The 23,483-nt window shown below is 37.2% G+C and overlaps 1 long non-coding RNA gene across 1 annotated transcript in view; it reads left to right on the top strand.

Annotated features, from left to right (window-relative positions):
* Window positions 1-23,483, top strand: part of LOC140522644 (uncharacterized) — a 66,838-nt gene that overhangs the window by 27,526 nt on the left and 15,829 nt on the right. The window contains exon 4 of the long non-coding RNA XR_011973360.1: window positions 18,187-18,259. This is a non-coding gene — a long non-coding RNA (uncharacterized lncRNA). The remainder of the gene's footprint in view (window positions 1-18,186; window positions 18,260-23,483) is intronic.

A 23,483-nucleotide genomic window follows, 5' to 3' on the forward strand; every position in this document is an offset into this window, starting at 1 on the left:
AGGCTCTTCTTTTGATCATGGCTTTCAGGTAGACCCATAATTTTTAAATTGTCTCTCCTGGATCTATTTTCCAGGTCAGTTGTTTTTCCAATGAGATATTTCACATTATCTTCCATTTTTCCATTCTTCTGTCTTTGTTCTGTGATTTCTTGCTTTCTCATAAAGTCCTTAGCCTCCATCTGTGCCATTCTAATTTTGAAAGAACTATTTTCTTCAGTGAGCTTTTGAATCTCCTTTTCCATTTGGCTAATTCTGCTTTTGAAAGCATTCTTCTCCTCATTGGCTTTTTGAACCTCTTTTGCCAATTGAGTTAGGCTAGTTTTCAAGGTGTTATTTTCTTCAACATTTTTTTGGGTCTCCTTTAGCAGGGAGCTGATCTGCTGTTCATGCTTTGACTTCATGTCTCTCATTTCTCTTCCCAGCTTTTCCTCCACCTCTCTAACTTGATTTTCAAAATTCTTTTTGAGCTCTTCCATGGCCTGAGCCCATTGGGTGGGCTGGGACACAGAAGCCTTGATTTCTGTGTCTTTGCCTGATGGTAAGCATTGTTCTTCCTCATGAGAAAGGAAGGGAGGAAATGCCTGTTCACCAAGAAAGTAACCTTCTATAGTCTTATTTCTTTTCCCTTTTCTGGGCATTTTCCCAGCCAGTGACTTGATCTCTGAATATTTTCCTCACACCCACCTCGCCTCCTGATCCTCCCAGCCAGCGTTTGGGGTCTGAGATTCAAATGCTGCTTCCAGCCTCAGGGCTTTGGGCGGGGGCAGGGCTGCTATTCAATGTGAGATTAAGTTCAGATGCTCAGGTCAGGGCAGGGCCGCCTCACGGGCTCAGTTCCCTCAGGGAGTTTATGCACAGACCTTCAACAATGGATCCAGGCTCCTGCCTGCTTGGGGAGCCCCGGTCTGCCTCCACCCCTCAGCTTCTGTCTCCCAAGGGGGCCCGAGCCATGGGGTCACCCCACTCCCCCCTCGACCCGCCAAAGAGACTCTCTCACCGACCCCCGTCACCTGTGGGTGGAGGGACTTGTGCGGCCGCTGGAGATCCCATCCCTGAAGCCCGCTCGGATCTTTTCCTCTTGGTGCCGTGGCTGCGGCAGGGCTGTACTCAGCTCCCAGTCCTGACGCCCCGTCCGCAGCGTGAAGGACCTTTTGTGAGAGGTTTGCAGGTCTCTCCGGAACAGAAATCTCCCTCGCTCCAATGTTCTGTGGCCTCTGCGTGCAGAATTCGCCGTGAGTTACTTCTTTGGGTTGTGGGTTTGGAGCTATGTGTATGTGCGTCTCTCTACTCCGCCATCTTGGCTCCACCCCCCAGTTAATTTTATTTTTAAAAGAAAAAAGAAAACCAAATTACTAGTTTCAAAAATGAAAACAGTGAATTCAGCACCCATGGATATTATTAAAGCAATTATTAGAAGCTTTTTTGCCCAATTATATTCCATTAAATCTGATGATCCAAGTGAAAAGTATGAATATTTACAAAGATATAAATTACCTAGATTAACAGAAGAGGGGATAGAAAATTTAATTAACCCTATCTTAGAAAAATGAAATGAACAGACTTCAAATAAGTTCCCTAAGAAAAAATTCTCAGGACCAGATGGATTCACAAGTAAATTCTACCAAAGATTTAAGAACAATTAATTGAAATACTATATTAACTATCTGGAGAAATAGGTAAAGAATGGGTCCTACCAAATTCCTTCTGCAGCACAAATATGATGTTGATACCTAGAACCAGCAAAATAAAAAATAGAGAAAGAAAACTATAGATAAATTATTCTAATGAATACTGATGTAAGCATTTTAAATAAAAACTAGCATTTCACAAAGATCATATACCATGACCAAGTGAGATTTATACCAGGAAAGCAGGGGTGGTTCAATGTTAGGAAAACTATTCGTGCAATTGATAGGATCATCTCAATAGATGTAGAAAAACATTTTGACAAAATGCAAGTCTTATCCCTTTTAAAAATACTAGAAAACAGGTGGGGCAGAGCCAAGATGGCGGAGTAGAAAGACACACATATGAAGGCTCTCCCCACACAGCCCATAAAATACCTGTAGAGAGGGACTCAACAAATTTTGGAGCAGCAGAAGTGGAGGACAACAGAGTGGAGGAGATTTCCAGCCCAGGGTGACCTGAAAGGCCCACAGGAAATGTCGGTTGCACTGGACATGGAGCGGAGCCCAGCCCAGCCCAGCCTTGCCAGCTGGTCACGAGGCTCTTGGCTCGTGAATAGCCCTTGGGGGCGGAATCGCCAGTCACAGAAAAACACTGCAAAACATAGGAATTAATGGAGCTTTCCATAAAATAATAAGTAGCATCTAGCTAATAACATGTGTTATTTGTAACAAGGATGAGCTTGAAGTCTTCCCAATAAGAATAGGAGTGAAGTAAGGCTGCCCATTATCCTCACTATTATTCAATATTGTACAATAAATGCTAACTATAGCAATAAGAGAAGAAAAAAGTGAAGGAACTAGAACAGACAATGAGGAAAAAAATTGTCACACTTTGGAGAGGATATGATAGTATACTTGGGAAATCTTAGAGTAACAACTGAAAAACCAGTTGAAATAACTTTAGCAAAGTTGCAGGATATAAAATAATCCCACATATATCATCAGCATTTCTATATAGTACCAACAAAGACTAGCAGGAAGAAATAGAAAAAGAAATTACATTTAAAATAATTGCAGACAATATAAAATATTTGGGAGCATACCTGCCAAGATAAACCCAAGAACCATATAAACACAATTATAAAACATTTTGCACAAAAAAGTCTGATCTAGACAATTGGAGAGATATTAATTGCTCAAGGGTAGGCTGAGCCAATATCATAAAAATGACAATTCTGCTTACACTAATTTACTTATTCAATGTCATGCCAATCAAACTAACAAAAATAATTTATAGAGCTAGAAAAATAATAAAATTCACCTGGAAGAAGACAAAGTTAAGAGTATCAAGGAAATTGATGAAAAATATGTGGAAAAAAGGGCAGCCTGGCAGTACCAAATCTCAAGCTATACTACAAAGTTGAAATCATCAAAACAATCTGGTTCTGTCTAAGAAATAGAGTGGTGGATCCCTGGAATAGATTAGGTACACTACATGTAGTAATAAATGACCAGAGTGATCTATTATTTAATAAACCCAAAGATCCAAGGTTTTGGGACAAGAACTCTCCATTTGACAAAAGCTTCTAGAAAAACTGGAAAGCAATTTGGTAGAAACTAGATACAGACCCACATTTCACACTGTATACCAAGATAAGGTAAAAAATGGGTGCATGATTTACACATAAAGGGTGATACTGTAAGCAAATTAGGGGGGACATGAAAAATTTTACCTGTCAGATCTATTACTTAGGGGGAAATCTATATCCAAACAAGAGATAGAAAGTGTTACAGGATATCAAATGGATAATTTTGATAACATAACATTGAAAAGGTTTTGCACAAACAAATCCAATACAATCAAGATTAGAAGAAAAGCAGAAAACTGGGCAAATTTCTTTTGCTAGTTTCTCTGATAAAGGATTCTTTTCTCAAATATATAAAATCTGAGTCAAATTTATATGAAATACAAATCATCCTCTAATTGACAAATGGTCAAAGGATATGAACAACCTGTTTTCAGACAAAAAAATTCAAAGCTAACTATAATCGTATGAAGACATACTTTAAATCACTATTGATTAGAGAAATGCAAATTAAAATAACTCCGAGGTACCACTTCACAACTACCAGATCAGGTAATAGGATAGAAAAGGAAAATGACATCTTTTGGAGGGGATCTGGAAAAAATAGTGATACTAATGTACTGTTAGTGAAGTTGCAACTGATACACCCATACTAGAGAGCAATTTGGAACTATGCCCAAAGGGCTATGAAACTGTCCATACCTTCTAACCCAACAATACCACTACTAGGTCTGTATCCCAAAAAGATCAAAGAAAAAGGGGGAAATGTGTATGTATAAAAATATTTACAGCAGCTCTTTTGTGGAAGCAAAGAATTGGAAACCGAGGTGATGCCCATCAATTGGGAAATGGATAAACAAATTGTAGAGTATGATTGTGATGGAATACTATTCTGCAATAAGAAAAGATGAGCAGGATGATTTCAGAAGAAGTTCAGAAGACATATACAAAATGACACAAAATGAAGTGAGCAGAACCAGAAGAACATTGTTCACAGTAAGAGGAATGTTGTATGATGATCAATTGTGAGTAACTGCTATTCTCAGCAACACAATGATGCAAGAAAATTTCGAAGGACTTGTGATGAAAAATGCTGTCTACCTCCAGAGAAAGAACTGATAGAGCTCTGATGAATATTGCAACGTATGTTTTTTTACCCTCTTTATTTTACTTTTTCTTTTCTGTTTTCTTTTGCAACATGACTAATATAGAAATATCCTTTGCATGACTTCATATGTGTAATCTATATCAAATTGCTTGTCTTCACAAGGAGGGGGAAGAGGGAGAGAGAATTTAGAAGTCAAAATTTTCCAAAACAAAATTAACTCTTTTATGTGTAACTGAAATTATTGAAATGAATAAAACTATAGTGGGGGGAAAGAAAGTAAATAGAGTTGGAAATAGTCTTTTTCTGATTCCTGGTTCAGTGTACTTTCTGTTAAACTAAATTGTTTTTCTGCATTACTGTTAAAACTCAGTTAACATTGTAAAAACAACAGTAAGAGTAATACTTTACAAATATCATCTCATTTTTTCAACAACCTTGTGAACTAGGTGCTATTACAATTCTCTTTTACTTATGAGGAAACCAAAGTTAAGAGAGATAAGTGGCTTGTCTAAAGTCAAGAATCTAGTGAGCATCTAAAGTCAGATTTGTACTTATAGTTTTCTGATTGGAGGTCCAGCACTCGATATACTGTATTCCCTAGATGCCTAATCAAAGTAACTGAGAACTCAGATAATTTTCCAAATAGAACCTAAAGGCAGAATCATCTCTACAACATCCTTCGCAAGTTTCACTTGAAAACCTCCAACAACAGGACTTTACTATCTGTATAGTGGAAAGAACATTGGATTTAGAAATAGACTTGTGTTAAGTATCTCCACTCCATAACTTACTAGTTGTCTGGTCTTGGACACTTTTAAGTTATATCAACTCTCAAAGCTAAAATTTCCTCATCTAAATGCTGAGAGGACTTGACTAAATGATTTCTAATTTTAACTCTGAGTCATCCAATTCCATTGTTGAATAGCAATAATTATTAGGAAGCTATTCCTTAAATTGATCATAATCTTGTTGTAGATTACAATTTTCATTACATTATGGTTTGTAAAAAAATGTTTGGCTTTCTGAAATATTTTGGCCTTCTGAATTAATTTGTTCTTTTACCTTAACATAATGATTAATTTTTGGAAAGGTGTTATCAATGCTAAAAGTAGATATAGTCTTCTGGATTTACATTTTTTCTACTTCTCTGATTTTTACAATATTCTGTACATACCTTTAACTTCTTTCTTGTTTGTCAGTCTGTTAGATTTGCTTGTCTGCCAGCTTCTTCTATTTCTTGGGAGACTTCATCTCACTCATGTACATGATCTCTGGGAAGGACATTCAAGTCCTTAGGTCTTCCTAAAATTCAGTGTGATTTACTTTTATTTATTTAGATGCTACACCACTCAGTGTATATAAATTTACCATTATTGTTGTTTTATATTTATGGTGCCTTTAAACATAATGAAGCTTTCTTGCTTGAATCACTTCACTATATTTAGTTCTCCTGTTACTTGTCTGAGATTATGATTACTATTCTTGCTTTTTTTTGTATTTTGTGGAATAATACCAAATTTTATCCCAACTTTGGCTTTAATGTCTTATGAATCTTTATAGTTAAGTATTTTTCTTATAAACAACATTTTTTCTTTCTTTCTAACCTGTTCTACCACCCTCCTCCATTTTATGGGTGACTTCAATTCATTTACATTCATGGAATGTTAAGTTTGTTTCATTTTTCCTTCCTCATATACTGTTATAATAGGGCTTCCTCATTAGTGGTAGGTATCTGTTGCTATTATTCTTTATACTCAGTCTTTAACTCTACCACTTTTCTTAGCTTTGAATCAAATCTCTCTGTCTTGCCCTTTTTTACTTTCTTTAAAAATAGTTCAGCTTAGGTAGCAATTGGACTTGTGGTTAGCCACTACTTGAAGTCCCCTCAGATATCAATATTTGCTTCCTAGTTATAGGGCAGTACTCCATTTCATTATATGTCTGCCTCTGTATTTTACTTCTTTAATAAATTACTTAAAGAAAAAAGAAGCCCTTAACTTGTCTGGTCCAGGTAAAATTAAGACAAACCTTACTCTTCCCACCCTAATCTTATACATAGGAAATATGTAGATCATTCCTGGTCCTCCTTTTTCCCTTCCTTCTTTCTTTTCATACATAAGCCTATAGCTTGCTTCTCTTTATTCCCCCAGTGACTCTTAAAAATTTTGGAATCCAAAGAGGTAACAATTTCTTTTCCCTTTTTTTGTACATCATGATTCTCTTGAGTTATTCAAACATTTTTAGTTTTCTTTAGTTTCTTTTATTTGCAGTGTTGTCATTTTGAAGACTCTAACTAGTTTTGTTTTTCTCAGTATAAGTCCTTGGAAGTCATTAGTTTTGTTAAAAGTTCAATTTCCTCTGTGTAAGTATAAGTTATTATTGCAGGCAAATCCTCTTTTCTTTGGATTTCAGTATATCGATTCCAATATGTTTTTTTCTCTGTTGTGCTCAATGCATAATTTTACATAGCTCTGAATGGAGTTTCATGGCATGTAAAATGTTTCTTACAGAATACATATAGCATTTTTTTGAAAATTTGACCTGACACCTCTGGAACTTGGCAATTAGATTTCTCTGTATGTTACATGTAGCATTTCTCTCTGGTGGTGACCTCTGAATTCTATTAATCAGCATTTGGTTCTCTGATTTCTAATCCTTCTAGGAAAATTTCTTTTGTGATTTCTAATATTATGGCATTCTGGGCTTATTTTTGTTCATTTGTTTTATCATGCTTGCCTGGCAATTCAATAGTTATAAAATTATCTCTTCATTTCCTGTTTTCCAGATCAATAATTCTTTATAATAGATAATTCATGAATTTTTTCAAAATTTTTGGTTTTTTCCTTATTTAATATTTTATTTTTTCCATATTACATGTAAAAAAATATTTTAACATTATTTTTTAAAATTTCTAGTTCCAAATTCTCCTCTTCTTCCCATTGACCAGGCTAGCAACTTGACATAGGTTATAAATATGTAGTCATACAAAACACATTTCCATGTAAGTTATCCTGTGAATGAAAACACAGACAAAAAAAAAAACCCAGAAAAATGAAGAAAGTAAAGAAAAATTATCTTTGATTTGCATTCAGGCTTTACCAGTTCTTTATCTGGATATGAACAGCACCTTTCATTATAAGTTTTCATTTTAAGTCCTACAGAATTGTCTTGGATCATTGTATTGCTGAGTATAGCTGAATTATTCATATTAGATCATCATACAATATTGCTGTCACTGTATACAATATATTTCTGGTTCTGCTCATTTCACTTCAGTTTATATAAGTCATTTCATGTTTTTTTCTGAGAGCATCCTGCTCATCATATCTTAAAGTACAATAGTATTCCATTATAATTATATGCAATAACTTGTTCAGCCATTTCCCAGTTGATGGACATCCCCTTAATTTCCAATTCTTTGCCACCACCAAAAAAAATCTGCTATAAACATTTTTGTACACATGGGTCCTTTTTCTTTTTGTTCCCTATCTTTTTGGGATATAGGCCTAGTGCTAGTAATGCTTGGTCAAAGTGTATACATGGTATTATAACCCTTTGGGCATAGTTCCAAATTGCTCTCCAGAATGGTTGAATCAGTATACAACTTTACTGATAGTACATTAGTGTTTTAATTTTCCTACATCCCTTCCAACATTTATCATTTTCCTTTTCTGTCATATCCAATCTAACAGGTAAGAGGTAGTGACTGCTCAGAGTTGTTTTAATTTGCATTTATCTTATCAGTAGTGATTTAGAGTGTTTTTTTTTAATATGACTATAGATAGCTTTGATTACTTTATCTGAAAACTGCCTATTCATATCGTTTGATCATTTATCAATTGAAGATTGGCTCCTATTTCAATAAATTTGACCCAGTATTCTATAAGTTTGACAAATGAAGTCTTTATCAGAGAAATCCAATGTATTTTTTCACAGTTATGATTGCCAACTATGTATTTCCCTCCATCCTATTTCCCCGTTTCTCTCTCTCTCCCTCCCTTCTCTCCTTCCCTTCCTCCCTCTCTCTCTTTTTTTACTCTGTTCATTCTCAAAAGTGTTTTGCTTCTGACTTTTACCTCCCCTAAACTGTCTTTCCTTCTATCAGTTTCCCCCATTATCCCTTACCTTCTTCCTTTTCTGTATGGTAAGATAGATTTCTATGCCCAAGTGAATGTATTTATTATTCTCTCTTTGAGGTAATTTTGATGAGAGTAAGGTTCATGTGCTCGCTTTCCCACTCATTTTCCCTTCACTGTAAAATACTTTTTTGTGTCAGATAGTTTATCCCATTCTATCTCTCCCTTTCCCCTTCTCCCAGTATATTCTCCTTTCTTATTACTTAATATTATTTTTAGATAATTATACCATCACATTCAGCTCACACCTATGCCCTCTATGTATGCTCTTTCTAACTTCTCTAATAAGGAAAAAGTTAGGAGTTACAAACACCATTTTTTCCATGTAGGAATATAAACAGTTTAACCTTATTGAATCCCTTATTATTTCTCTTTCCTGTTTACCCTTTTATACTTCTTTTACATCTTGTATTTGAAAGCCAAATTTTCTGTTCAGCTCTAGTCTTTTCATCAAGAATGCTTCAAAGTCCTCCATTTCACTGAATTTCCATTTTCCCCTGAAGGATTTTTGAGCAGGTGATTCTTGGTTGTAATCCTAATTCCTTCGCTCTCAGGAATATCATATTCCAAGCCCTCTGATACTTTAGTGTAGAAGCTGCTAAGTCTTGTATTATTCTGAATGTGGTTTCACATTTTTTAAATTGTTTCTTTTTGGCTGCTTACAGTATTTTCTCTTTGATCTGGGAGGTATGCAATTGGGCTATAATATTCCTGGAGTTTTCATTTTGGAATTTCTTTCAGGAGGTAATTGATGAGTTCTTTGAATTTCTATTTTACCTTCTGATTCTAGAAAATCAGGGCAGTTTTCCTTGATAATTTCTTGGAAAATGATGTCTAGGCTCTTTTTTTTATCATGGCCTTCAGGTAGTAGAATAATTCTTAAATGATCTTTCCTGGATCCATTTTCCAGGACAGTTGGTTTTCCAATGAGATACTTCACATTTTCTTTTTTTTTCCATTCTTTTGATTTTGTTTGATTGTTTCTTGATGTCTTCTAAAGTCATTAGCTTCCATTTGCTCAATTCTAACTCTGAAGGAATTTTTTTCTTCAGTGAGCTTTTGTACCTCCTTTTTCATTTGACAAACTTTGCTTTCCAAGGTATTATTTTCTTTTTGTGACTCTTTTACCATTTTGCCTAGTCTGTTTTTAAGATGTTATTTTCTTTAGCATTTTTGTGCCTCCTTTATCAAGATATCTTCTTTTTCATGAATTTCTAGCATCACTCTCCTTTATCTTCTCACATTTTCCTCTACCTCTCTTACTTGATTTTTAAAATCCTTTTTGTGATGTAGAGCACTGCTGAGAGGTTGTGGGTTAAACAAAGTCACAAGCTAGCATGTCCTTCCAGAACTTCTAGATCTTCCTTCAAAGTTGACCCTATCCTCTATTTATTACTTACTCTCATTATCATCTTGTCATTGTATAAGGGCCACATGTCCTGAAACGAGATGACTGCCTCTGTGCTGAAGCCCTTTTTGTCTCTCTTTTCTTTCTCTTTGATAAGTTCTACACACTGGCCCATGTCCTATGCCATTTTTTCTATGCTGATTCAGATCACTAAATGAAAGACTCATGATTCTGGAGTCAGAGGCCTTAGATTCACATTCTACCTCTAACACTTAGTACTTGTTTAGCTTTGGACAAGCCACTTAAACTCTCTTAATCTCAGTTCCACTGAGGTCCCTTCCAATCCTATATCTATCATCCTGTGATTGTGACTCCTGTCTAATATGCATCCTTCCCTGTCCCCCTAGCTTCCTACACTTTCACCTTCAAGGCTAAAGGAAGAGGAGGAGTATTATGTGCAGTTCTTGTAATTCTGAAAAGCTGAGATGGAGCAGGAAGTTGAGGATGAGACTTTTGTAATTTTTAAGAACTTATATGGAGATTACCTTACAGAAGAGTTGTAGCATGGCATAGTACGTAAAGAGTTGGCCTTGAAGTCAAGAAGACCTATGGTCAAGTCTGTCCTCTGATATGGGTTTATATTACCCTGGGAAAATCACTGGGCCTTTTAGTACTATGGGCCAGAGGTTTTAAATACTGGTCAGGTCCCACATGGCTCAATACCTGAAAAAACCAGATTAAAATATAGTTAGCAACATTTAACAAAATAAATAAGATGACAAAAACAATAGGTAACATTACATTTTAAAACTAAGTCAATATGCAACATACAGTGATTCCTATATATGGTTTAGTGGCCCCTGTATCTATTTGAATTGAACACTCTTGTTCTAGATAATTCTTAGAACATAAGCTGCAGAGAGGGTGTTGATCTCCACTAGCTGAGGAAGTTCTCTTAACTGGGAGTACCTATACTGATGAAATGACAAGTCTAGTCCCCATCCCTATCTTTAGGAATTTCCAGTCTCTTTATTTTTATTTTTTGACTTAATTTTGCAAGTCTTGCTGCTTTTGAGGCAGAGCTGGCCAGAGATAAGTTTAGCCACAACATTCACTCAGTCATCTTTCCAGAAATGTCTTCCTTTTTTTATTTCTTGGCCTGAACCTACAGTTTTATCAGTTCAAGGACCCTGAAGTGTGAAAATTCTCTATAGAAGCATAGGTCTTTAGCTCATCTGTAACTTAGAGTCTTGGTTAGTTGCCTGGGGTGAGAAAAGGTTAAGGGACCCACACATGCTCATAGAGCTAGCATGTCTCAAAGGCAAGACTTGACCCTAGTTCTTTCTGATCCTGAGACCAGTCTTCCATCATGCAGTTTTTGCCTTTATATTGAGCTGAACCCTGCTCCCTATCATTTCTAAGTCTTAAACCTATTTCTTCTTCTTGTGCCATGCCAAGTAAGTTAAATGCCTCTTTTATATGAGCTGCCTGATTTCATTGAAGTCTCTGGAATGTTCTCTACTGATGATTATTTCTGCAGTGCTGCCTCTTAAATGGGCTGACAATGAGCCTTAGGTATTTTTTGTCAGTCACATGCAGTTCTATCTCCATATGACAATGTTAAAGACCTTCATTTCACTAAATGTTTGGGAGTTATTGGGGGAGAAGGGGAACTAGATAATGCATCCCTGCTTCCTCTCCTTAAGAAACAATGTAGAAATAGAACTCTGCCTCTGCTGGTATTAACATTAAGGTTCTCTCTTTTTGCAAATCAAAGTTGAGGAAGGAAGGAGGTGAGGAATTAATGGGCTTACAGACCTAATTTTCCCCAGAATATTTTTTAATCCTGGATCCTAGAGAAAGAGAAATACTTGGAGGAGGGGAGAAGAGAAGAAACTTTTATAAGGGAGGGAACACTCAGTGCCTTACAAATAAGAGATCCTGGCCTAGGAAGAGATCACAGAAGAGTGCAGGCAGGGAGACACATTTTCTTCTTTCCCATGATACGTTGCCAGTAACTTTGTAGGTATTTTAAAGGAAGCTTCAACTCTGATCCTTCTTGTCAGTTCCAATGAGGTAGTGGAAGAGGGTTAGGGAGGGTCTTACCCCTTAGAGGAGTTATGGGGTCTTAATCCTCTGCTGACGGACATATCTGCCTGCTAATAAAAACCCTGTCAGAATTAAGCCTTCTGCCTTTAATATCACCAGTGTGGAAAATGCTTGCTTGAACAAGCTAAGAAGGATTATGGCTGATATCAGAGAGGATAATAATGATAACTCCCCATTTCTATAGTGCTTTTAGGCTTACAAAGCATTTTCCTAACAACAGTCTTATAAATGAGGTTGCACAATTATCCTGAGCCCCACTTGGCAGATAAGGACAGCTGAGGCACTGAGAAGCTTGACCAGGCTCTAAAATCATCAGAGCCCAAATTTAAATATATCAATCAACCAACAAGCATTTATTAAGTGTCTTCTGCATGCTAGGTACTATGCTAAGCATTGGGGATATAAATCCAATGAGTGAAAAAATCCTGACTGACAAGGACCTTACGTGAAAATAGGGAAGACAACAAGTCCACGTCTAAGTGTATAAAATTAAATATAAAGTAAATACAGAAACAGAGGATAGGAATTGGATCTGTGATTTTATTGGGGTAGAGAAATTCCCAGTGAAGAAATTCCCTCCACCTCTTTGCCATCTTCTCTTTAACTTAGAGCCTTAGTTGCTTAGATCACTGAGAGTCTCTCTGAATTGCTTGGGAGAATAAGTCAGAGGTGGGATGGCTTTCTATCCATCGTGCCATGATAAATGTACACTAAGTAGTTCATTATAAGGTAGTTTGAGAGGGAGGACACTGGTATCTGGTGAGATGAGAAAAGGTTTCATGTAGAAGGTGGCATTTAGGCTATCTCCAGATAGAAGAAGAGGATAGTTAATGCATAGTTAGAGAGATAAGGAGTCAAGAACAGACTGAAAGCCAGTTGGGTTGGATCACAGAGTAAAGAAGAGAAGGTAATATTCAATGAAGTTGGAAAGGTAGGTTGGGACTAGTTTGCAAAGGGTCTTAGAATCCAAATAGAGTTTTAATTTTATCCTAAATGGAAGAAGGAAGCACTGGAGTAAATTGAACAGAGGAATGACATAGTCAGACCTATGCTTAAGGAAAATTAATTTGACAACCATGTGTAAGATGGACTAGAGTGGTAGAAAACTTGAATCAAGGAAACCTATTCAGACGCTGTTGTAATAGTCTAGGTGAGAGGTGATGAAGACACAAACAAAGGTGGCAGAGACAGATGAGAGCAATGTTGTGGGGGTGAAATCATCATCCCCTTTCCCCCTCCAATGAATGGCTAGGTGGGATGAGGGAGAGTGAGAAGGAGAGGATAACTTTGGAGTTATCACTGGGAGGATGGCAGAGTCTCTCACAGAAAGAAGGAGATTTGGAATAGAAGAGAGTTTAGGTGGGGAGGTGGGAAGAATCCTTGGCACATGGCAAAATCCAACAGACAATTGTTGACGTGAGACTAAAGTTCAGGGGAAAGACTGTGGCTTGATATATAGATTTATCAGTCATCTACATGGTGACAATAGTTAAACCTGGGGGAACTGATGAAGTTAAAGAGACAGAATGAGTAGTCACAAAGGTTGGAAGATAACCAGAAGGGAATACTATCCTGAAAAAAACAGTAAAAATATCTAAAAGGAAAGGATGGTCAAAAGTGTCAAATGCAGCAGATATATTGAAGGTTGATATTGATTGATATTGAGGTAGTTGGAGAAAGGTTGAGGAAAACCATTAGACATGACAATTAAGAGATCATTGGTAACTTTAGAAAGAGCTGTTTCAGTTGAGAGGTGAGTTTGAAAGCAAAAGTCGAAGCTGCTGAGGAGTGAGGGGATGTAGCGAGAATAGACAGGCTTTTCAAGATATTTGGTTGAGAAAGGGAGGAAACACAGCATGATAGCTTAAACTGTTGGTAGGGTCTAGTCTATTGAAAGTATTTCCAAAAATGAGTCAATCAAGAAATAGCTAATTTGCCCACCTTAATGAACAAAATAGCTTGATGAGATCTATGGTAAGATGATTTGTCTAGCTTTCCTTGATCACTTAGCATTCTATTAGAATAGGGGACACAGAAATCTTTGAAGGCTGTAGGGAAGGAAGCAGTAGTTAGGGAATGTTTAAAAGTTAAAAAAATACAAGGACAACTGATGTTGCAATCTACTAGAGAAGACAGGAAGGAATATAGTTAAATGCACATGTAGAAGGGTTGGCCTCAGCAAGGCTACCTCCTTGTTGGAGGCTGGGAGAAAGGAAGGGAATGTGGGAAATGGTGTTGAGAATGAAATGAAATGAAGAGAATGAGAGAAGAAGGTCATATCAAATGACTTTATTTTTCTCTGAACGAATCTTAATGTCATGTTCAAGGCTCTACTTCACCATACTGCCCCATGCTCACATAGATTAGGTTCAAGGGCATGTTGAAACCAGCTTGTACTGACTTGTGAGAGATAGTTGGTAAATTTTCAGTGTGAGCATTTACACCTTGGAAATCAGAAAATTTTATACACCATATTTTGATTTATTTTTTGTTGGCTATCTAAACTTGAGAAAGTTATGATGAAAATATTAATATTTCAGATTAAACTTGAATGCCATGCAAACATTTTTTTCAGAGAGTCGGTTGTGAAAATTTTACTAGCATACCCCTGTTTGGATAGATTGCTCTGGTGGTATTAGGGGGGATTCATTTACCTCCATCAGACTTGAGGTGATTCAGAACCTATTTTTTTTTCCTAAAATAGATGAGACTGTTCTGGGAAAGCAGGGCTAGGCCAATGATAATAGTAGATATTCAGTAACTAGTAACTATAATAGCTGAGAATTATGATCTGGAAATGATTTTAGGGATCAACTTGTCCCAATCCTTCATTATTAATCTTTCCATGTGGATCAGTAAAAAGCATATTAGAATTTATTGGGAACTGAGAGAACAGGGTTCTAGTCCTGTTTCTATTATTGGGTCAATCATTTCCTTCTTCTGGACTATAGCTTCCTCCTAGGCACATGACACATCTGGAAGAGATAGCTTCTAACATCCTTTTCAGTTAAATTTTCACTTACCAGTTCATTTTATCCATAAACATAACAAAGAGCCCAGTGAATAAGTAGGAACTTGGGAGATGTGGTAAACGCCCTCAATTCAGTTGCTTTCTCAACTCCTTTCTTCGCTATCAAAGGAAATAACATGTAGAGTGCTTTGCAAACTTTAACGTATTATATAAATGCTATCTACCTAATCTCAGTTACCCCATCTGCTACTAGAGTAATGGATCTATTGGGGACCATAGAGATCCTGACCTGTTCTCTTCATTTTAGATGTGAGCAAACTGAGATTCAGAGAAAGGAAATGACTTTCTCAATGTCATACGTAATGTAGGAGTAGACACAATCTATCTAGAACCTGAATATTGATTTCTAGGATAAAACTCTTTCCATTTCATTATTCTTACCCCTAATTAGTCCCAACAGGACACTGTAACCTTATCTAGATGGTGTCCAACTTCATGGCCAAATCTTGTCAACTGATTGCCAAACCTGGGTCAGTCAGGAGATAACTAATTTGCCCACCTTAATGAATAAAATAACTTGATGAGGTAAGATGATTTAGCTAACTTTCCTAGATTATTTGGCATTCTATAAGTAAGAACATCATTGGATTTGGAGTTCAAAAGTATCTAAAAGGTAATTTAGTCTACTCTCCCATTTTACATATAGAGAAACTGAGGTCTAGAGTAGTGCAATGACTTGCCCATCATCAAACAAACTAGTAAAGCCTGAATCTGATCCCATGTCTTTTGACATTTCTCACCCAATACTTTTCCCTCCACTATACCAGGTCCATCTAATTAGTCCATATGGTTGAGGACATTGTGTATAGTCAGAGTAATAGAGACCTCTGTGTATCTTTACCATAACCCTTTGACTCCAAGAATAATACAGATTAAAAAAAAGCAAAAGACTTTAGTCTCTTTTGTCCAACAAAGTTCAAATTTCCCTTACAGCAATAAATACCTTATCTGAGAAGTATGCACTACGGGCTAAAGTCTTCAACCATGAAATTATATGACTCTACCTTGACCTCCAGTTTTCTCCTGTGAATCTCGCTCATAGAATACAAACAACAGCCCAAGGCTGTTTCTCTTGAATTTAGTACATCTTGAAAAATATAGACTCCCATACAAGGTCAGACAGTTAGCATGTACATCTTTATCCTCCCTTACTAATCCAGTATGCTGCAGAGTTGTCCCATAGGTAGAAAATTAAGGCCAAATGTCAGAAATTGAGTTCATAAATCTTTGGAGTGATAGTCTTCTCTGTATGGGTCTGCCTTCCACTGGTATAACACAAAGCTTATTCATAATACTTTATTATTGAGGGGTTGTTAGTTAAATTGATTTTAATTCAACTCAAAAAACATTTTAAGGTGCTTGTTATGCAGTAGGTGCTGGGGTTCAAAGACAAAAGTTAATCCTATGTTGAGGATCATAAATTTGGAGCTAGAAGGGACCTCAAAAGATATTTGGTCCATTTCCTTCATCTTCCAGATGCCCTGGAGATAGGTCTAGATCTGCTTAGGTGAGACCCAGAGAAATTGACTTGCTCAATTTCACACAGATATGTGAGAACTGAAGCCAGTTCCACTGACTGTAAAGCCAGATTTTTTTTTTTACCAGCACAGCTGCCCCTTTCACTGTCTTCAAGACTCTTACATTATTCTTAGGGGATAGAATAGGGGAAATGTTGTGCATATGTATATAAGTAAGTAATTATAAAATAGCACCAATGAAGTGCAAAGTAATATCAGAGGTAGTAGGGAGACTATTAGCAACTGAGGGGCATCTAGTTGTAGGAAGTTGCATGTGAGTTGAGCCTATAAGAGAACTAGGCATTCTAGGAGATGGAGTTGAATAAGGAACTCCTTCTAGGCATGGAAGAAAGACTTTTCCAGGGTACTCAGGGAAGCGGGAGATGAAATAGCATGGGCAAAGAAAAACCAGTTTGGCTAGGATATAGAAGGAATCAATATGAAATCAATCTGGAAAGTTAGGTTTGGGTGAGATTGTGAAGAACATTAAATGTCAGACTCTGAAGTTTTCAGTTTATCCACAAGAAAATAAGGAGCCACTGAAGCTTTTTAAGAAAGGGAGTGATATGTTCCGAATGTCATGTTCTTTGCTATATGGAGGATGGATTGGAGAATGGAGTTACTGGAAGCAAGAAGACCCATTAGGAAGTAATTTTCAATAGTCTAGATGAGAAGTAATGGAGACCTGAAGAGTAAGTAATGGAGAATGATGGAAACATAAACAGAGTATAGGGGAAGGATGTACATGGTGTTGGTAGAGCTGATGAGACTTGGCAACTGACTGGATATTTGGAAGTGAAAGAGGGTGAAGAGTTATGAAGGATTCTTGGGTTTTGAACCTGCATGACTAGAAGAATGGCAGTACATTGAACAGAAAAGGAAAATGGAAAGAGGGGTAGATTTTGAGGGGATGACAACGAGTTTATGATTTGCAGAGAGATAAAATAACTTACTTATGGTCATACCAGTAAGTTAGAGATGGGGCTTGGTCCCAGGTATGATGAAGAATAATATTTGGGAGCTCATAGATCACATCTTTGTTGATTGATGTCCATTCTCAAAGAGGACCAAATGATATTTCTATGTTAGAGTCAAGTTACAGTGCATCCAATTGTGGTTGATCAGACCAATACAAGCTTGGAAGGCTCTACTACAGGTCAGGCACAAATAGTCCATGTGAATACTTGGGGTGGATTCTCTAAATTTGCGTATCCCCCACTTTGAGCTAATTCAATTCCACGTTGTTCATTGTGCCTTTTTTGATGTGCCATGCTAGGTGGTCCTTTGTTAGGACCTGTCATGTCATGCAATCAATTCCAAAGTTCTTCAGAAAGACCTTGAGAGTGTCCTTGTATCATTTCTACTGACCACCATCTGAGCATTTACCTTGTATGAGTTCTCCACAAAATAGTCTTTTAGGCAAGCATACATTTGGCATTCAAGTAACATGGCCACCCCATCAGAATTGAGTTCTCTGCAGTAGAGTTTAAATACTTGGCAATTTAGTCTGAGGAAGTACCTCAGTGTCCAGTACCTTATCCTGCCAGGTGATCTTCAAAATCTTCCTAAGACAACTCAAATGGAAGCAATTCAGTTTCCTGGCATGGTGCTAGTATGCTGTCCAGATTTCAGAGGCATACAATAATAAGGTAGCACAATGACTCTGTAGACCTTCTGTTTGGTAGGCAGTCTAATACCTCTTCTTTCCCACACTTTCCTTCAGAGCCTCCCAAACACTGAACTAGCTCTGGCAACATATTATCAATGTGTGCATCCCTGGAAAGTATACTGCCAAGGTAAGTGAATTTATTCACAATATTCAAAACTTGTCTATTTGCTCCAACTGATGGTTACATTTTAAAGTCCTGGGAAAAGCACTGGGTTCTTGATCCCTCAACTGCTAGTGATCTCCCCCTCTTAATTGACTTCTCAACCAGAGTTCTATTTCCAAAATACATGTAGTAAGATTGAGGGAGTGTGCTTACCCATCAGAACTCAGGAAGGTACCATGCACTTAACCAGATTTCCTCTAAATTTCCTGAACAGATTTACATCAGTTCTGTGAGTAAAAGTCCTGTGAATAAAGCAATGGTAATTTCCCTTGGAGCCAGGGACATGGGGAGAAGAAGTCAGTTGGCTTGATATAAGGACCTTGTTGTCAGGTTTCTTAGGCAGTACAGGGCTAGGAGACAGGAAATAAAAAAAGATACATGTCTTGAATGTGTTGTTCCTTTATAATGGAAAACTGGGGCCAAGATTTAATTCATGTTAGTAGAATTCTTGTTACCAAAGGCCCAGGCCCAGGGTGGTAGGGAAGAAAGTTTTCCTTATTATGGGCCAGCATCCTACAAAGGGCTCCTGTATTTCAAACTTAGCCAGAAAGCTCTGGACATTTATAAAGGTGATCCTGAGCTTTTTTTTACTTTATTTTTTAGATCTTTAAAAGATTTTCTTTAAAGTCATAAGAGCTGTGGCCTTTCATGTGAAGGATCAGTGATACCCAAGGTTAATGTTTCTCAGTCACATGCGAAAACAAACATATACACATATAATACAACCCAGCAATGAAGACTATACACAACAGAGGAAAATAAAGCAGAGGCAAGAACATAGATCCAGTGACCTAGATAGAAATCCTTGAGATAGCAAGAGAGAAGTAGTATTGTATGATGATAGAATATTGGGCTGGAAGCAAGGAAGACCTGGGTTCAAAATATGTCTCTGATACTTACTGTGTGACCCTGGGAAAGTTATTTAGCTTCTCAACTTCATCTATAAAATGGAACTATTAATAGCATCTGCTTCATGGGGTTGTTTTGAGAATCAAATTAAATGATGCCTCTAAAATACCTCTAAATGCTGGCTGAAATAGAGACAAGATCACAGTAACGAGAGAGAGAGTGAAAGAGATGCAGAAACCCTGACAAAATGAGAGACATAAAAAATGCCTAAGAGGTGGAGAGAGCCTAAGAAACAGAAAAAAGGACTCTCAGATATAGTGAGAAATTCACTGAGAGGCAGAAAGGAAGAAAGATGGAAACCCTGGGATGGGTGAGAAAGAGAGGGAGAGAGGGGGAGAGAGAGGGAGAGAGAGAGAGAGGGAGAGAGAGAGAGAGAGAGAGAGAGAGAGAGAGAGAGAGAGAGAGAGAGAGATTCTAAGAAGCAAGGGTTGTACCCAAAAATAACCGTAAAGGATTTGATTTCCTAGAGAAGACCATCTAAGAAGACCTCTGATTTATTGGAGGACTTGGAAGTCCCTGTTTCAAAAGGGATGTAATGTAGCCTGGTCTTAGTTGGCACAGAATAGGGAGGGCTTTTTTTTCTGGAAAAGTTCCATAACCATGGAAGCCATGCAAGGCAAGCAATCCAAGAGCATTCTAGCATTGAAAAATCTGGATGTATAGTGGACGCATATTACGTATTGGAGAAAATTTGGACAGGTTGGAGATTGGCAGTAAATAGTGAGAATCAGGGAGGTACCATGGTACAGAATAGAGAACTGACTCTGGGGTCAGAGCGCCTTTTGCTTTTAACACTTGCTACCTGTGTGACCTGGGATGAGACACTTCATCTTCCTGGATTTTAGCTTCTTCAGAGTTAAAAATGAATGTGTTGTATCAGAGGACCTCTGAGGTTCAGCTTTAAGTACATGATCTTATAATGATTAGATCTGGCAGTTAGGGGGATTTTCTTGTAGGTAGCCAGGCCATGGTATTAGGGGATTCTGGTGGAAAGTTGTAAATGTATGAGAGGGGTTGAAGGGATGTCTAGGATGGTAGGGTAGCAGGCAACATCAGAAAGGTTCCAGATGCAGAAATGTGAACCTAGCCCTGGGGACTAGGATTTAGGGTCACAGCACTAGACCCTGAATATAATGCTAAAAGCAAAGTGTAACATGGGTTACCCCTAGCCTGTTACTCGTTTGGGTTAAATTGGCATCCTGAATATTCTCAATGGAACCTAGGTTCTACCTGGAACATTTTTTAGGTACTGCTGAGCTATGCCCTGGCTACTGCCAATGAGACATGTATTTCAGTCTATTGATAAAGGACATGTGTGACTAGAACCTTCTGGTTTATCTTCTAGGTCACCTATCCCAACTTCCTTCTCCACTCTGAATGTCCCACAGAGCAGCCACTCAGCAACAAATGCTGCCTACTTAGTACTTTCGAGGGAGAGAGAACTTACTCTCTTACTCTCTTCTAGACATGTGACAGGGGGAGTCTGACAGATATCTTATGGGGATGGGTATTTGTTCTTCTCCCTCCACAAAAACAAAGACATAAGCCAAACAATGATGTTTGCTTTCACATGGCATCAAGAGTAGGTGAGTCTGAAATTGACCATCAAGCCCCTAGAAATTCTTCTGCTTGATGTGTCTCTGCCTGAGCACAGGTGACTGAATAGTGATCCTGAGGCAGATTCTTCAAATTCAACAGTTCCAGAGTTCTAGAGTACCTAGGTTCCTTGATTAGTGCTAAATCCTCTGTAGAAGGTATTCCTTACAGCTATTATAATACTTCTCAGGGTGTTAGGAGGGGGGAAATGACCACCCACCAGAGGATGAGCCCAAAGCATACTCTGGCTTGCCACAAGAAATATACATTCACTGAGTTATTCAGATGGTATAGAACTAAGGTGAAGGTCAAATCTCTATTCAATAGTTATAATATCTTAAGAATCAACCTTCTAAGATAATAGAATATGAAAATTAGACTCTTGAGTTTGTCAATATGTGTTCATGAGTCAATTTCTATCTTTCTTGAATTCTGTAGCCTTTATTTACCCTGCTCTCTCAGATAATCTCTTCTTTCTAGATATTTATGACTTTACTCCATCCCAGTTCTCCTCCTACCTACCTGACTACTCCTTCTTGGTCTACTTTGCTAGCTCTTCATCCAGGCAATCCTTGGACACTCTATCTTGGAATTTCTTCTCTATATATACTTTTCCCTTGGATGACTGTCAACTCTCATGTGTTCATTTGTTATCTCTATGCACATAAGACCCAAATTCTTCCCCTTCAACTGTTTTGTTCGTGGCTTTATTAAATTTCATTTTCTATGCCTTTCTCTTTAAAAACATACCTTTCCTTTATTCACTTCATAATTTATCTTCCCTTTCTGTTTATTCTACATTATTAATCTCTAATTCATGGCCTTAGTACTTAGTCTTTCATTGTTCTCCATATTCTTGATGTAATTAAAGCTTCTATGGTATTTATTTTGGGTTCCTTCTTCTAACACATTTCTATGTTATTATTTTGTAGGTGTTTCCTCCTAATCCCCACCCTGTTTTCTGTTATGCCTTACTCTTAGACATACCCATTTCTTCAGGTAATGGAGAGAATATTGCCCCAAATGGTAGGAATTTTCCTGTCCCCAAATTTGCTTCTCATGATTAACCTCTATTTTCCTCATAGCTCTTTTCCTTCATTTGCCATTCAGTCTCCTCCCTTGGTCCATGCACTCCCGTTCTTCTGGATTTCAGTTGCCCCAGATAGCTTTGATTCCCCTTCTTCTGTGACAGATCAATATTCTCTCTAAACTTCACATTCTTGCCAATTATATAGGAATGTGCTCTTCTCCCTTTATACAATATCTCTTTCCCCATGGGAGCATTCATTAGTAAGTCCCCCACTCAACAGTGAAACAAGATTTCTCCCTTTCCTTTCTCATGTTTTAATCCCTCTTTCCCCTTGCTCATTCTTCTGCAGGTTCTCTTCCTGCCATTCTAGAGGAGTTCCTTTTCCTTCAGTGTGAACCTTTGAATTGATCAGGGCACATTGCATATTCCCATTCATCTTCTTCCTCCTCTGTTCACTTTCATGTGCCTCACATCTTGTACCTTAATCCCACAACAGCACTGCTTCACCTGGAGGCAAAGTTTCTTGAATTTCAGTCCACAGTGTTTCAGTCCTATTTCTCTATCATTATTTCTTTTTGACTTCTGCTTTTGCCCTTATCTTCTTATGTACTTTTAGGAAGAAATTTCGTAATGTTCTCTCTGTTGTTATTTTCTTGTCTTTGGCTGTAGGATTTGTTTACCTTTCTTTTATTTCTGCTCTCTGGAGGTTTTGAAAAGCAAATAATTTGTTCAAATCTGTTTTTATCTTTAGGAATACTTTGAACACCTCTTTTTATTGAATTTCCATTTATTTTTATCAGTGCTTAGGCTCAGAATTGAGGAGAGTGTTCCCTTAGATTGCATCTTGAGGACCTTTTTTCTTCAGAACACATTATCCCATTCTCTCCTCTTTTCTTGGTGGTTAGAGAATTGTTACTTGAATTTCCTTTATATTTGAAGTGAAGGTCTTTTTCCTGGTTGCTTGCAGAATTCTTTGTTTGTCATTGGAATTATTAAATTTGACCTCTGTGTCAGACTTTCCTGTTTTTTTTTTTTTCTGGAGACAATCTGTGGATTCTACTGATTGGCATTTTATTTTCTATGTTCTGGGCAGTTTTATGTATTATTGTTTGCATTATGGTATCCATTTTTTTAATTTGGGTTCTTTTGTGAAACATATAATCCTCAAGTTGCTTTACTTATGGGGAGATCATATTTTCTTACAGCTTCACTGTTTTTTGCTTCTCTTCCAGATTGAACTTTATATCTGTATATGCATTCACAATAAGTTATTTTATCTTTTATTTTGTTTGTTAGATTTGCCAGTGTGGATTCAAGTTTTTCTATTGCTTTTTTCTGCCAATTATTTATACTCTGCAGGTCATATATTCTACTTTTACAATTTGTATTTTTCTTTAAAACGATTTAGGAAAATCCCATTTTGGTTCCATGTTCTCTTGGTAATTTACAAGAACTTCTGACACATTAGGTGTTGATTCATTTTCCTTTGGCTTATAATATTTATTTATAGATGTTTGAGTACTTTTAGCTGTTGTGGAGACCATCTTCTCTTCTATTGTTAAGATATTCCTGGTTGGTTTATTTGTTTATACTCAGAGACTTTTTTTTAAAAAAATTTATTTATTTATTTTTAGTTTTCAACATTCCCTTCCA

This window comes from Notamacropus eugenii, chromosome 1 (genome assembly GCF_028372415.1).
Source record: "Notamacropus eugenii isolate mMacEug1 chromosome 1, mMacEug1.pri_v2, whole genome shotgun sequence".
Classification (NCBI taxonomy): domain Eukaryota; kingdom Metazoa; phylum Chordata; class Mammalia; order Diprotodontia; family Macropodidae; genus Notamacropus; species Notamacropus eugenii.